Below are 14,608 nucleotides of genomic sequence, written 5' to 3' on the forward strand. Positions count from 1 at the left end.
TTCCCAGGTCCCACTATTAAGCCACAATAGCGGCAAGAGTGCCCCCCCCCCCTCCCAACAACTTTTACTTCTGAAGAGCCCTCATTAGCAATGCATACCTTAGCTAAGCACCACACTACCTCCAACAAAGCACAATCACTGCCTGCATGACACTCCGCTGCCACTTCTCCTGGGTTACATGCTGCCCAACCCCCCCCCCCCCCCCACGACCCAGTGTCCACAGCGCACACCAAACTGTCCCTGCCCAGCCTTCAGCTGCCCTCATGCCACGCCACACTCATGCTGCCCTCATGCCACGCCACACTCATGTCTATTTATAAGTGCGTCTGCCACAGGAAAAGCAGGCACACACTGCAGAGGGTTGGCATGGCTAGGCAGCGACCCCCCCATAAAAGGGGCGGGGCAATAGTCCACAATGCTGTACAGAAGCAATGAGAAATCCAATCCTGTGCCACCTCCATCTGGAGCTGCACACGTGGGCATAGCAATGGGGAACCTATGTGCCACACACTATTCATTCTGTCAAGGTGTCTGCATGCCCCAGTCAGACCGCGTTTTTTTATAAATAGTCATAGGCAGGTACAACTCCGCAATGGGAATTCCGTGTGCACCCACAGCATGGGTGGTTCCCTGGAACCCACCCGCTGTACATAAATGTATCCCATTGCAGTGCCCATCACAGCTGAGGTAATGTCGTGGTTAATGCAGGTGGGCTTCGGCCCACACTGCATGCCCCAGTCAGACTGGGGTTCTTTACAAGTGGACAGATGTAGTAACAACTCCCTGTGGACCCACAGCACGGGTGGGTGCCAGGAAGCCACCGGCGGTACATAAAAATATCCCATTGCATTGCCCAACACAGCTGAGGTAGTAATGTCGTGCTTAATACAGGTGGGCTTTGGCCCACACTGCATGCCCCAGTCTGACTGGGGTTCTTTACAAGTGGACAGATGTAGTAACAACTCCCTGTGGACCCACAGCATGGGTGGGTGCCAGGAAGCCACCGGCGGTACATAAAAATATCCCATTGCATTGCCCAACACAGCTGAGGTAGTAATGTCGTGCTTAATACAGGTGGGCTTCGGCCCACACTGCATGCCCCAGTCTGACTGGGGTTCTTTACAAGTGGACAGACGTAGGTTAAACTCCGTGTGCACCTACAGCATGGGTGGCTCCCTGGAACCCACCGGTAGTACATAAAAATATCCCATTGCATTGCCCAACACAGCTGAGGTAGTAATGTCGTGCTTAATGCAGGTGGGCTTCGGCCCACACTGCATGCCCCAGTCAGACTGGTAATATGTACCTTAACAGTAACCTCATTGGTGGTAATGTGGTGGTGACTGCGGACCTGGTAGCGCGGTTTTATGTAGTTGGTTTTCGGAATGTGGCCAGGATTAAGTGGGCCGTGGTGGGGGGATGGTGGTGGTGCTCTCTTGTTGTGTCGTTAAAGGTGAAATTCTTGGACTGCCACCAGACGGACCAATGCAAAGGTATTTGCCAAGAATGTTTTCATTGTTGGAGGAGGAGGGGGATGTTTTGGAGGCACTATGTGTCCTCTACACGTGTCCGTGGTTATATGCACCTTAACAGTAACAGCGTTGGTGGGAAATGGCCTCGCTGCCATCATGTGTTTGTGAAGCCTCTGTTTCCACACCCCAGTGACATACCATTAGCAGCGGTATAGGCAGAGCCCACAATTATTAACATTTCAGCGGTAGCATTAGGGACAGGCCCCACTAACATATCACTAGCAGCAGTATAGGGGGAGCGCAGTCTTAGTTTCATTTCAGTAATAGTAGCACTCAAGACAGGCCCCAGTAACATTCCCATTGCAGCAGTTTAGGGAGATAACAGTCTCTTTCACATTTCAGTAGCTGCAGTATAGACAAGGCCCCAGTTACATTTATGTAGCTAAAGTGTAGGCCAACGCCACACACCTTTCTGTACCATGAGTGCAGGCGAAGAACATAGAAATTACTATGATTACACTGTAGGTGAGGGCCCAAAAAAATTGGTGTACCAACAGTACTAATGTACCTCAGAAAAAATTGGCCATGCCCAACCAAGATGGCAGGTGAAACCCATTAACCCCTTAGTGACGAAGCCTGTTTGCGCCTTCGTGACGGAGCCAAATTTTGGAAATCTGACATGCGTCGTTCAACGTGGCATAACTCCGTAAAGGCTTTACATATCCCAGTGATTCTGACATTGTTTTTTCGCCACATGTTGTACTTCATTTAGATTGTAAAAAGAGACCGATATTATTTGTGTATATTTATTAAAAGTACCAATATTGGAAAATTGTCATTTTTTTCACATTTTCAACCGTAATATCTCAAATATGTCCAAACATACTGTACACATTTTTGATAAGATATGTATTTCCATCTGTTTACTTTATTCTGAATGCACACTTGAAAAACTTTTGTGTTTTTTTTAACCATTTAGAGGACGTACAAATTTAACATTACTTTTCAGCATTTTGAGGAGCACTTTGTTTTCCTGCACCAAGCCAAGTTTGCAAAGGCTCATAAGTGTCAGAATAATAGATACACCCACAAATGACCCCATTTTAAAAACTACACCCCTTAGTGTATTCACTGAGGGGTGTCATGAGTATTTTGACCCCACCAGTTTTTTTCAGGAATTAGTTCAATTTAGGGGAGAAAAAATAAAATTTCATATTTTTGCAAATATGTCATTTTAAAGACATATTTTTTTCCTATAGAGCCCATGAAAATGAGGATTTACACACCAAAATGGATACCCCCGTTTCTCCCGTGTTCAGAAATATACCCATTGTGGCCCTAATCTTACGTCTGGATGCACAAGGGGGCCCAAAATGAAAGGAGTAGTCGGTGTCTTTCAGAACATAAATTTTGCTTGAAGGCGTTTTAGGCCCCATAGCACTTTTGTAGAGCTCTTAAGTGGCCAAAACGAAAGAGAACCCCCACAAGTGACCCCATTTTGAAAACTAGACCCCTTAACGAATTTATCTAGGGGTGTACTGACCATTTTGACCCCACAGTTTTTGAATGAATTCAAGCCAAGCAAAAGGAAAAAATTGTGATTTTCGTTTTTTTGTCAATTCTGTCATTTTAAAAACAGCTTTTTTTGTACAGCACACACATGAATGAAGTCTTTCACCCCAAAATGGATACCCCTGTTTCTCCCGTGTTCAGAGACATACCCATTGTGGCCCTAATCTTTTGTCTGGATGCACAACGGGGCCCAAAATGAAAGGGGTAGTTGGTGGCTTTCAGAACAGAAATTTAGCATAAGGGTGATTTAGGCCCCATTGCCCTCTTGTAGAGCCCTTGAGCGGCCAAAACGACAGAGAACCCCCACAAATGATCCCATTTTGAAAACTAGACCCCCTAACGAATTTATCTAGGGGTGTACTGTGTATTTTTACCCTACAATTTTTGAATAAATCTAAGCAAAGCAGTAGGAAAAAAATTACAATTTTCATTTTTTTGGCAGTTGTATCAATTTAAAAACTGTTTCTTTTGTACAGCACACATAGGAATGAAGACTTTCACCCCAAAATGGATACCCCTGTTTGTCCCGTGTTCAGAACCATACCCCTTGTGGCCCTAATCTACTTAAAGGACGCATGGCTAGGCCTATAATGGAAGGAGCGCCCGTTGGATTTTACGGTACAACGGAATAAATTCCAGGCCCCATTGCCCACTTGTAGAGCCATTGAGCGTCCAAAACTATAAAGAACCCCCACAAATATCCCCATTTTAAAAACTAGACCCCTTAACGAATTCATCTAGGGGTGTACTGCGTATTTTGACCCCATAGTATTTGACTAAATTTCAGCAAAGCAGAAGGAAAAAATTACGATTTTCATTTTTTTGGCAATTTTGTCAATTTAAAAACTTTTTTTTTGTACAGTGTACATAGGAATGAAGACGTTCACCCCCAAATGGATACCCCCGTTTGTCCCGTGTTCAAAAACATACCCATTGTGGCCCTAATCTACTTACAGGACACATGGCTAGGTCTATAATGCAGGGAACACCCGTTGGATTGCAGGGCACAACTGAATACATTCCAGGCCCCATTGCTCATTTGTACGGAATAAAAATTGACTCCCTAAAATCCCCCCCCCCCCTCCACGCCCTTTTCGGCGTTCCCCAAATCTTAGATAAAAGTAATAATGTGAACTGTGTAGTATTTCCAAAGACGGGTAATTATGGAGGCTGGTTGGGATGGGCACATAGGGCAATAAAATCGGGTATCCCCCCTCCTCTCATGCTTTTTGGGGGTCATTTTTTGACCTCAGTGGCAGGGCTGGGGTGTAAAAAGTGGCGTTCCGTGAGTCTCCGTAAGCTTGATGAGGTGCGGCGGTCTCACACAGAAGACGCTCAACAAGCTGCTCCTGGAACTGCAGGAAGGCGAGCGTTCCCGGGGCTTCTTGTAAATTGCGTATTACAGGTAGCGGTCTGAATAACGCCGGGCTCAGGCAGCCGTAGGTGGAATCTGCTTGTGGAGGCCCGCAGTGGATCCCAGCTGTGAGCCCGGCTGTGACCCTGCGTACGGCCGCGTAATGTACTGCGCATAACTGCGTACTTACACGGGCGGTCATGCGCTGTACACTTTTTTTGTTGTTGTTTGTATTTCCCGCACCGTCGCTTAGCGATGACACGGGTACCCACAGCCCGTATACAACGTAGTTGCATATGGGCTGCAGGTATATCCATGACCATGGAGCACAATGGGCTCTATGTTGCGGATATCCGCGGTAAAATAGAACCTGCTGCGTTCTCTTTTCTGCGAGTGGATTACACAATTCCGACCCGCTAATGTGAGCGGAATTGTGTAATCCAATGCGATTGATCTGCGTATTACCGCTAATCAAACGCATGCGGAATCCGTAATTCGTATCCGGTCATGTGAGACCGGCCAAAGGTAGATCGCTACCTTTTTATCACGTGACCGGGGACCGCTCAACGAGGCCACTCGTCACTGCTCCAGGCTCTCGGTGACCGTTGGTTGCCGAGAGCAAGGAGATATTAAGTTTCCTGGGCTCCCCGACTCCTGCGCATGTGTCCGGTGTTTTGCCGGCGGTCGCATGCGCAGAATACGGGAAAGTTCACGGAAGAAGATTGCGTCGGGGTGCAAATATGGAGGCCTCTGGTAAAAAGTTTTATCTCCTCTCACCGATCGCATTGGTGAGGGGAGATGAACCTTCCCCTTTTTTAACTTTTACGTGATCGCCATTATTCTTTGGATAACGGCGAACACGTGATCAGGAACCGCTCACCGCAGCCCTCCGTGAAATCTCCAGGCTCTCGGCTAAGTTTTGTAGCCAGGAGCAGGGAGATTTTAAAAAACCACGGCTTTTGCGCAAGCGCCTGCCACATTGGCGACGGGCGCGTGCGCAGAAGCTGGGGTGAGGTCCGCGGATAAATCCGCAGGTCTTAGGTACGTCATTTCATCCTCCCTCACGGATATGATTCGTGGGGGGAGATGAAAAGCAAGCTTTTTTTTAACTTTTTAAAACTTTTTTTTTACTTTTTGCACAATTTTTTTTTTACCTTTTACCCCTTTTTTATTTTTTTATTTTTTTTTACTTTTTGCACTTTTTTTTTTACTTTACATGATCACTGTCATCCATTGGATGACAGTGATCATGTCCCCAGTGACATCCCTCTGCTCTTGGCTACACATGGCAGCCAGGAGCAGAGCAATTTTGAATTCTCCGGGGCTCGAGCCCCTCTGTGCACGCGCCCGATGTCAATCATCGGGCGCGCATGCGCAGACGGGGATTTCGGGTCCCGGGACATCGGGACATCGCAGAGGACCGGGGGTGAGTATCTTCACCTCCCCTCATGGATCGGATCCATGAGGGGAGGTGAAACTTTACTTTTGTTTTACTTTTTCAACTTTTTCGCGATCACCGCTATCGCAATGGATAGCGGTGATCGCGGGCCCGGGGACCGCTCACAGTGGTCCCCGGTAACACCTCCTGGTTCCCGGCTACCTTCAGGAGCCGGGAGCCAGGAGATTTTAAATTTGCCGGGGACACCCGGGCTTCTGCGCGTGACGTCATCAGCTGGCGCGCATGCGCAGAAGGCCGCCGGCGGGTCCGGGAGGACCAGATCTCCGGGGGACACCGCCGACAAGCCGTGTGAGTATTTTCAGCTGCCGTGATGGATCCGATCCATCATAGCAGCTGAATTACTACTTTTTTACGCACTTTTCTTTACTTTTTTGCGATCGGCGCTATTCATTTTATAGCGCCGATCGCAATGCCGGGGGGGACTGCCCGCATCCTGGGATGACAGCTCCATGCTGTCGGCTACCTGCGGGCACCGACAGCATGGAGCTGTCACGTCCTCAGGCCAGTGGGCATCAATCCAAAGAGGATGCATAAAACTACGTCCTCTAGGTTTAAGGCCCACTTTCTGAGGACGTAGTTTCCCGATGGGGCGGTCGTTAAGGGGTTAATCGCTTTGGTTAATGTGGCTTAAGTGGTAACTAGGCCTGAGGCAGCCCAGTTGAACGAAAAATTGGTTCAAGTTAAAGTTTCAACGCTTTTAAGAGCATTGAAACGTATAAAAATTGTTTAGAAAAATTATATGAGTGAGCCTTGTGGCCCTAAGAAAAATTGCCCGTTCGGCGTGATTACGTGAGGTTTCAGGAGGAGGAGCAGGAGGAGGAGGAGGAATATTAGACACAGATTGATGAAGCAGAAATGTCCCCGTTTTGGATGGTGAGAGAGAACATAGCTTCCATCCGCGGGTGCAGCCTACGTATTGCTTAGGTATCGCTGCTGTCCGCTGGTGGAGAAGAGAAGTCTGGGGAAATCCAGGCTTTGTTCATCTTGATGAGTGTTAGCCTGTCGGCACTGTCGGTTGACAGGCGGGTACGCTTATCTGTGATGATTCCCCCAGCCGCACTAAACACCCTCTCCGACAAGACGCTAGCCGCAGGACAAGCAAACACCTCCAGGGCATACAGCGCTAGTTCAGGCCACGTGTCCAGCTTCAACACCCAGTAGTTGTAGGGGGCAGAGACGTCACCGAGGACGGTGCTGCAATCGGCTACGTACTTCCTCACCATCCTTTTACAGTGCTCCCGCCGACTCAGCCTTGACTGGGGAGCGGTGACACAGTCTTGCTGGGGAGCCATAAAGCTGGCAAAGGCCTTGGAGAATGTTCCCCTGCCTGCGCTGTACATGCTGCCTGATCTCTGCACCTCCCCTGCTACCTGGCCCTCGGAACTGCACCTTCTGCCACTAGCGCTGTCGGATGGGAAGTTTACCATCAGTTTGTCTACCAGCGCCCTGTGGTATAGCATCACTCTCGAACCCCTTTCCTCTTCGAGAATGAGAGTGCAAAGGCTCTCCTTATACCGTGGATCGAGCAGTGTGTACACCCAGTAATCCGTAGTGGCCAGAATGCGTGTAACGCGAGGGTCACGAGAAAGGCATCCTAACATGAAGTCAGCCATGTGTGCCAGGGTACCTGTATGCAACACATGGCTGTCCTCACTCGGAAGATCACTTTCAGGATCCTCCTCCTCCTCCTCCTCCTCCTCCGGCCATACACGCTGAAAGGATGACAGGCAAGCAGCATCTATCCCCTCAGCAGTGGGCCAAGCTGTCTCTTCCCCCTCCTCCTCAACGCACTGAGATATAGACATGAGGTTGCTCTGACTATCCAGCGACATACTGTCTTCCCCCGCCTCCGTTTCTGATTCCAAAGCGTCTGCCTTTATGCTTTGCAGGGAACTTCTCAAGAGGCATAGCAGAGGAATGGTGACGCTAATGATTGCAGCATCGCCGCTCACCACCTGGGTAGACTCCTCAAAGTTTCCAAGGACCTGGCAGATGGCTGCCAACCAGGCCCACTCTTCTGTAAATAATTGAGGAGGCTGACTCCCACTGCGCCGCGCAAGTTGGAGTTGGTATTCCACTATAGCTCTACGCTGCTCATAGAGTCTGGCCAACATGTGGAGCGTAGAGTTCCACTGTGTGGGCACGTCGCACAGCAGTCGGTGCACTGGCAGATTAAACCGATGTTGCAGGGTGCGCAGGGTGGCAGCGTGCATGTGGGATTTGCGGAAATGTGCGCAGAGCTGGCGTACCTTTCCGAGCAGGTATGACAAGTGGGGGTAGCTTTTCAGAAAGCGCTGAACCACCAAATTAAAGACATGGGCCAGGCATGGCACGTGCGTGAGGCTGCCGAGCTGCAGAGCCGCCACCAGGTTACGGCCGTTGTCACACACGACCATGCCCGGTTGGAGGCTCAGCAGCGTAAGCCAGCGGTCGGTCTGCTCTGTCAGACCCTGCAGCAGTTCGTGGGCCGTGTGCCTCTTATCTCCTAAGCTGAGTAGTTTCAGCACGGCCTGCTGACGCTTGCCCACCGCTGTGCTGCCACGCCGCGTGACACCGACTGCTGGCGACGTGCTGCTGCTGACACATCTTGATTGCGAGACAGAGGTTGCGTAGGAGGAGGAGGAGGAGGAGGAGGGTGGTTTAGTGGAGGAAGCATACACCCCCGCAGATACCACCACCGAGCTGGGGCACGCAATTCGGGGGGTGGGTAGGACGTGAGCGGTCCCAGGCTCTGACTCTGTCCCAGCCTCCACTAAATTCACCCAATGTGCCGCCAGGGAGATATAGTGGCCCTGCCCGCCTGTGCTTGTCCACGTGTCTGTTAAGTGGACCTTGCCAGTAACCGTGTTGGTGAGGGCGCGTACAATGTTGCGGGAGACGTGGTCGTGCAGGCCTGGGACGGCACATCGGGAAAAGTAGTGGCGACTGGGAACCGAGTAGCGCGGGGCCGCCGCCGCCATCATGCTTTTGAAAGCCTCCGTCTCCACAAGCCTATACGGCAGCATCTCTAGGCTGATCAATTTTGCAATGTGCACGTTTAACGCTTGAGCGTGCGGGAGCGTGGCGTCGTACTTGCGCTCAAACTGTGGCGCTAGCGACGTCTGGACGCTACGTTGAGAGACATTGCTGGATGGGGCCGAGGACAGCGGAGGTGAGGGTGTGAGTGCAGCCCAGGAGACGGTACTGCCTGTGTCCTCAGAGGGGGGTTGGATCTCAGTGGCAGGTCGGGGCACAGGGGGAGAGGCAGTGGTGCAAACCGGAGGCGGTGAACGGGCATCGTCCCACCTTGTGGGGTGCTTGGCCATCATATGCCTGCGCATGCTGGTGGTGGTGCCTCCCCAGCTGATCTTGGCGCGACAAAGGTTGCACACCACTGTTCGTCGGTCGTCAGGCGTCTCTGTGAAAAACTGCCACACCGTAGAGCACCTTGACCTCTGCAGGGTGGCATGGCGCGAGGGGGCGCTTTGGGAACCAGTTGGTGGATTATTCGGTCTGGCCCTGCCTCTACCCCTGGCCACCGCACTGGCTCGGCCTGTGCCCACACCCTGACTTGGGCCTCCGCGTCCTCGCCCGCGTCCACGTCCTATAGGCCTACCCCTACCCCTCAGCATGGTGTATTACCAGTGATTTGATTTCCCAGCCAGGAAATAAATTGGCGCAAGCCTGCTGCTAAACGTAGCTGGCTGCGTATGATTTCCGTTTATGTTCTGCACCCACCACACACGTACCCAGAACGCTGAGGACTGTCAGAGGCAGGCCAAATAGAATGTTTCCCTTTTTTTGGTAAAGAAAAGGCCCACTGCGTATATTCAATCAATAATATATGTCTTCTGGCCCTGCCTACACAATTCTGTCCCTGTAGTATTACTGCCGGGCGCAATGCTCTGCACAGCCGATTTAAAAAGAAAAAAAAAAAAAGCAACACTAACAGCAACCTGCACAGTTCTGCACACGGTTAAATGTGGCCCTAAGAAGGACCGTTGGGGTTCTTGAAGCCTACACTCACTCCTAACACTCTCCCTGCCTAACCACCATTTCTGTCCCTGTAGTATTACTGCAGGGCGCAATGCTCTGCACAGCCGATTTTGAAAAAACAAAAATGGGCAACACTGCTAACAGCAGCCTCCACACTACTGCACACTGTTAGATGTGGCCCTGAGAAGGACCGTTGGGGTTCTTGAAGCCTACACTCACTACTAACACTCTCCCTACAGCAGCTCCGGCACCAGCATCACTGTCCCTCAGCTAACTCACAACGCATCTGAGGCGAGCCGCGGGAGGGGCCGACTTTTATACTCGGGTGACACCTGATCTCGCCAGCCACTCACTGCAGGGGGGTGGTATAGGGCTTGAACGTCACAGGGGGAAGTTGTAATGCCTTCCCTGTCTTTCAATTGGCCAGAAAAGCGCGCTAACGTCTCAGAGAGGAAACTGAAAGTAACCCGAACACCGCGTGGTGCTCGTTACGAGTAACGAGCATCCCGAACACGCTAATATTCGCCCGAGCAACAAGCTCGGACGAGTACGTTCGCTCATCTCTAGTCGTATGTATTCCGAATTGGTACTATCGGAAACTACAGGACATCCCACAAAAAATGAGCCCTTGCTCAATTATACCTATACAAGTAGTAATCGTACTGACCCATAGAATAAAGTTATGACGCTTTTGTTGCAGTTTGTGCGCCGTAGAAACAAGACGGACTGAAAGATGACGAAATGTCTTTTTTTTTAATTTTACTCCACTTAGAATTTTTTTTACGTTTTTCAGTACATTTTATGGTACAGTAAATGGCATCATTTAAAAATACAACTCGCAGAAGAGAAGGCTGAGATGAGATTTAATAGCTGTCTACAAATATCTGAAGGGCTGTCACAGTGCAGAGGGATCAGCCCTATTCTCATCTGCACAAGGAAAGACTAGAAGCAATGGGATGAAACTGAAAGGGAGGAATACAGATTAGATACTAGGCAGTGAGGGTGATCAATGAGTGGGACAGGTTACCACGGGAGGTGGGGAGTTCTCCTTCAAAGGAAGTGTTCAAACAAAGGCTGGACAGACATCTGTCTGGGATGATTTACCATAGTAAATAGTGCACTGAGCAGGGGGTTGGACCCGATGACCCTAACTCCACAGGAGACCCGAACACACTGATTACATCTGGATTTCATGCCACGTATAGATGTTAACCCCTTAGTGACCAAGCCTGTTTGCGCCTTAATGACCAGGCCAAATTTTGCAAATCTGACGTGTCACTTTAACATGGAAAAACACCAGAAAGGTTTTGCATATCCAAGCGATTCTGACATTGTTTTTTCGCCACATGTTGTACTTCATTTAGGCGGAAAAATTAAACCGATAGAATTTGTGTTTATTAAAAGCGCCAAAATTGGGAACATTTTGAAAAAAATCGTCATTTTTTAACATTTCCAACTGCAACATCTTAAATATGTGCAAACATAATATAGAAATTTTTGCTAAGATTCATATTTCCACCCATTTACTTTGGACACACATTGGAAAAACTTTCGTTTTTTTAACCATTTAGGAGACGTACAAATTTAACATTACTTTTTAGCATTTTGAGGAACACTTTGTTTTCCTGCACCAAGCCAAGATTGGAAAGGCTCATGAGTGTCAGAATAATAGATATCCCCACAAATGACCCCATTTTAAAAACTACACCCCTTAGTGTATTCACTGAGGGGGGTCATGAGTATTTTGACCCCACAGTTTTTTTTCAGGAATTAATTCAATTTAGAGAAAAAGTAAAATTTCATATTTTTGCAAATATGTCATTTTAAAGACATATTTTTTTCCTATAGTTTACATGAAAATGAGGATTTACACCCCAAAATGGATACCCCTATTTCTCCCGTGTTCAGAAATATACCCAATGTGGCCCTAATGTTATATCTGAGTCCACAACGGGGCCCAAAATGAAAGGAGTAGTCAGTGTCTTTCAAAACAGAAATTTTGCTTGAAGTCCTTTTAGGCCCCATAGCACACATGTAGAGTTCTTGAGCGCCCAAAACCATAGAAACCCCCCACAAATGACCCCATTTTGAAAACTAGACCCCTTAAGGAACTTATCTAGGGGTGTACTGCATATTTTCACCCCACAGTTTTTGAATTAATTCAAGCAAAGCAGTAGGAAAAAATTAGGATTTTCTTTTTTTGGCAATTCTGTCATTTTAAAAACAGCTTTTTTTGTACAGCACACATATGAAGGAAGATTTGCACCCCAAAATGGATATCCCTGTTTGTGCTGTTTTCAGAAACATACCCATTGTGGCCCTAATATTATGTCCGCATGCACAACGGGGCCCAAAATGAAAGGAGTAATCGGTGGCTTTCAGAACATAGATTTTGCTTGAAGTCCTTTTAGGCCCCATTGTCCACTTGTAGAGTTCTTGAGCGGCCAAAACCATAGAGAACCCCCACAAATGACCCCATTTTGAAAACTAGACCCCTTCACGAGATTATCTAGGGTTGTACTGTGTATTTTAACCCTACAATTTTTGAATGGATCTAAGCAAAGCAGTAAGAAAAAATTACGATTTTCATTTTTTGGGCAATGGTGTCAATTTAAAAACAGATTTTTTTTGTACAGCACATGTATAAATGAAGACTTTCACCCCAAAATGGATACCCCTGTTTGTCCCGTGTTCAGAAACATACATATTGTGGCCCTAATAGACTTACAGGACACATGGCTAGGCCTACAATGAAAGGAGCACCCGTTGGATTTCAGGGTACAACTGAATAAATTCCAGGCCCCATTGCCCACTTGTAGAGCCATTGAGCGGCCAAAACGATAGAGAACCCCCACAAATGACCCCATTTTGAAAACTAGACCCCTTAACAAATTCATCTAGGGGTGTACTGCGTATTTTGACCCCACAGTATTTGAATGAATCTAAGCAAAGCAGAAGGAAAAAGTTACAATTTTCAATTTTTTTGGCAATTTTCTTAAATTTAAAAACAGTTTTTTTGTACAGTGTACATAGGAATGAAGACGTTCACCCCAAAATGGATACCCCCGTTTGTCCCGAGTTCAGAAACATACCCTTTGTAGCCCTAATTTACTTACAGGACTCATGGAAAGGCCTATAATGGAGGGAACACCCGTTGGATTTCAGGGTACAAAGGAATAAATTCCAGGCCCCATTGCTTATTTGTACGGAATAAAAATTGACTCCCTAAAAATCCCCCCCCCACACACTCCGCGCCATTTTCGGCGTTCGCAAATCTTAGATAAAAGTAATAATGTGAACTGTGTAGTATTTCTGAAGACAGGGGTAATTACGGAGGCTGGTTGGGATGGGCCCATGCGGCAATAAAACCGTGTATCCCCCCTCCTCTCATGCTTTTTGGGGGTATTTCGTGACCTCAGTGGTGGGTATGGGGTGTAAAAAGTGGCGTTCTGTGAGTCTTCGTAAGCTTGCTGAGGTGCGGCGGTCTCACACAGAAGGCGCTCAACAGGCTGCTCCTGGAACTGCAGGAAGGCGAACGTTCCCAGGGCTTCTTGTAAAATACGTATCACAGGTAGCGGTCTGAATAATGGCGGGCTCACGCGGCCGTATGTGGGATCCGCTTGTGGAGGCCCGCAGCGGATCCCATCTGTGAGCCCAGCTGTGACCCTGCGTACGGCCGCGTAATGTACTGCGCATAACTGCATACTCACACAGGCGGTCATGCGCAGTACCTTTTTTTTGTTTGTATTTCCCGCACCGTCGCTTAGCAATGACGCAGGTACCCGCAGCCCGTATACAATGTAGTTGCGTATGGGCTGCAGGTATATCCGTGACCATGGAGCACAATGGGCTCTATGTTGCGGATTTCCGCAGTAAAATAGAACCTGCTACATTCTCTTTTCTGCAAGTGGATTACACAATTCCAACCCGCTAATGTGAGCGGAATTGTGTAATCTAATGCGATTGATCTGCGTATTACCGCGGATCAGACGCATGCGGAATCCGTAATTCGTATCCGGTCATGTGAGACCGACCTATGTTAGAGCGCTACTTTTTTATTAGGTGACCGGCGACCGGCGACCGCTCAACGAGGCCACCCGTCACTGCTCCAGGCTCTCGGCGACCGTTGGTCGCTGAGAGCAAGGAGATTTGAAGTTTCCTGGGCTCCCCGTCTCCTGCGCATGTGTCCGGCATTTTGCCAGCAATCGCATGTGCAGAATCCGGGTAAGTTCACGAAGGAGGAGGATCGCGTCAGGGTGCAAATACGGAGGCCTCAGGTAACGTTTCATCTCCTCTCACCAATCGCATCGGTGAGGGGAAATGAAATTTCAATTATATTTTTTTTTACTTTTACGTGATCGCCATTATTGGATAACGGCGAACACGTGACCAGGAACCCCTCACTGCAGCCCCCTGTGAAATCTCCAGGCTCTTGGCTCAGTTTTGTAGCCAGGAGCAGGAAGAATTTAAATTATCCTGGCAATCCACAGCTTTTGCGCATGCGTCCGCCATTTTGGCGACGGGCGTGTGCACAGAAGATAGGGTAAGGTCCGCGGATAAATCCGGGGAATTATGTTCGTACTTTTATCCTCCCTCACAGATATGATACGTGAGGGGAGATGAAACGTAAGCTTTTTAAACTTTTTAAAAACTTTTAAAAACTTTTTTTTTTAACTTTACATGATCACGGTCCCTGGTGACATCCCTCTGCTCCTGGCTACACATGGCAGCCAGGAGAACAGGGATTTTGAATTTCCCGGGGCTCGAGCCCCTCTA

This window comes from Eleutherodactylus coqui, chromosome 6 (genome assembly GCF_035609145.1).
Source record: "Eleutherodactylus coqui strain aEleCoq1 chromosome 6, aEleCoq1.hap1, whole genome shotgun sequence".
NCBI lineage: Eukaryota > Metazoa > Chordata > Amphibia > Anura > Eleutherodactylidae > Eleutherodactylus > Eleutherodactylus coqui.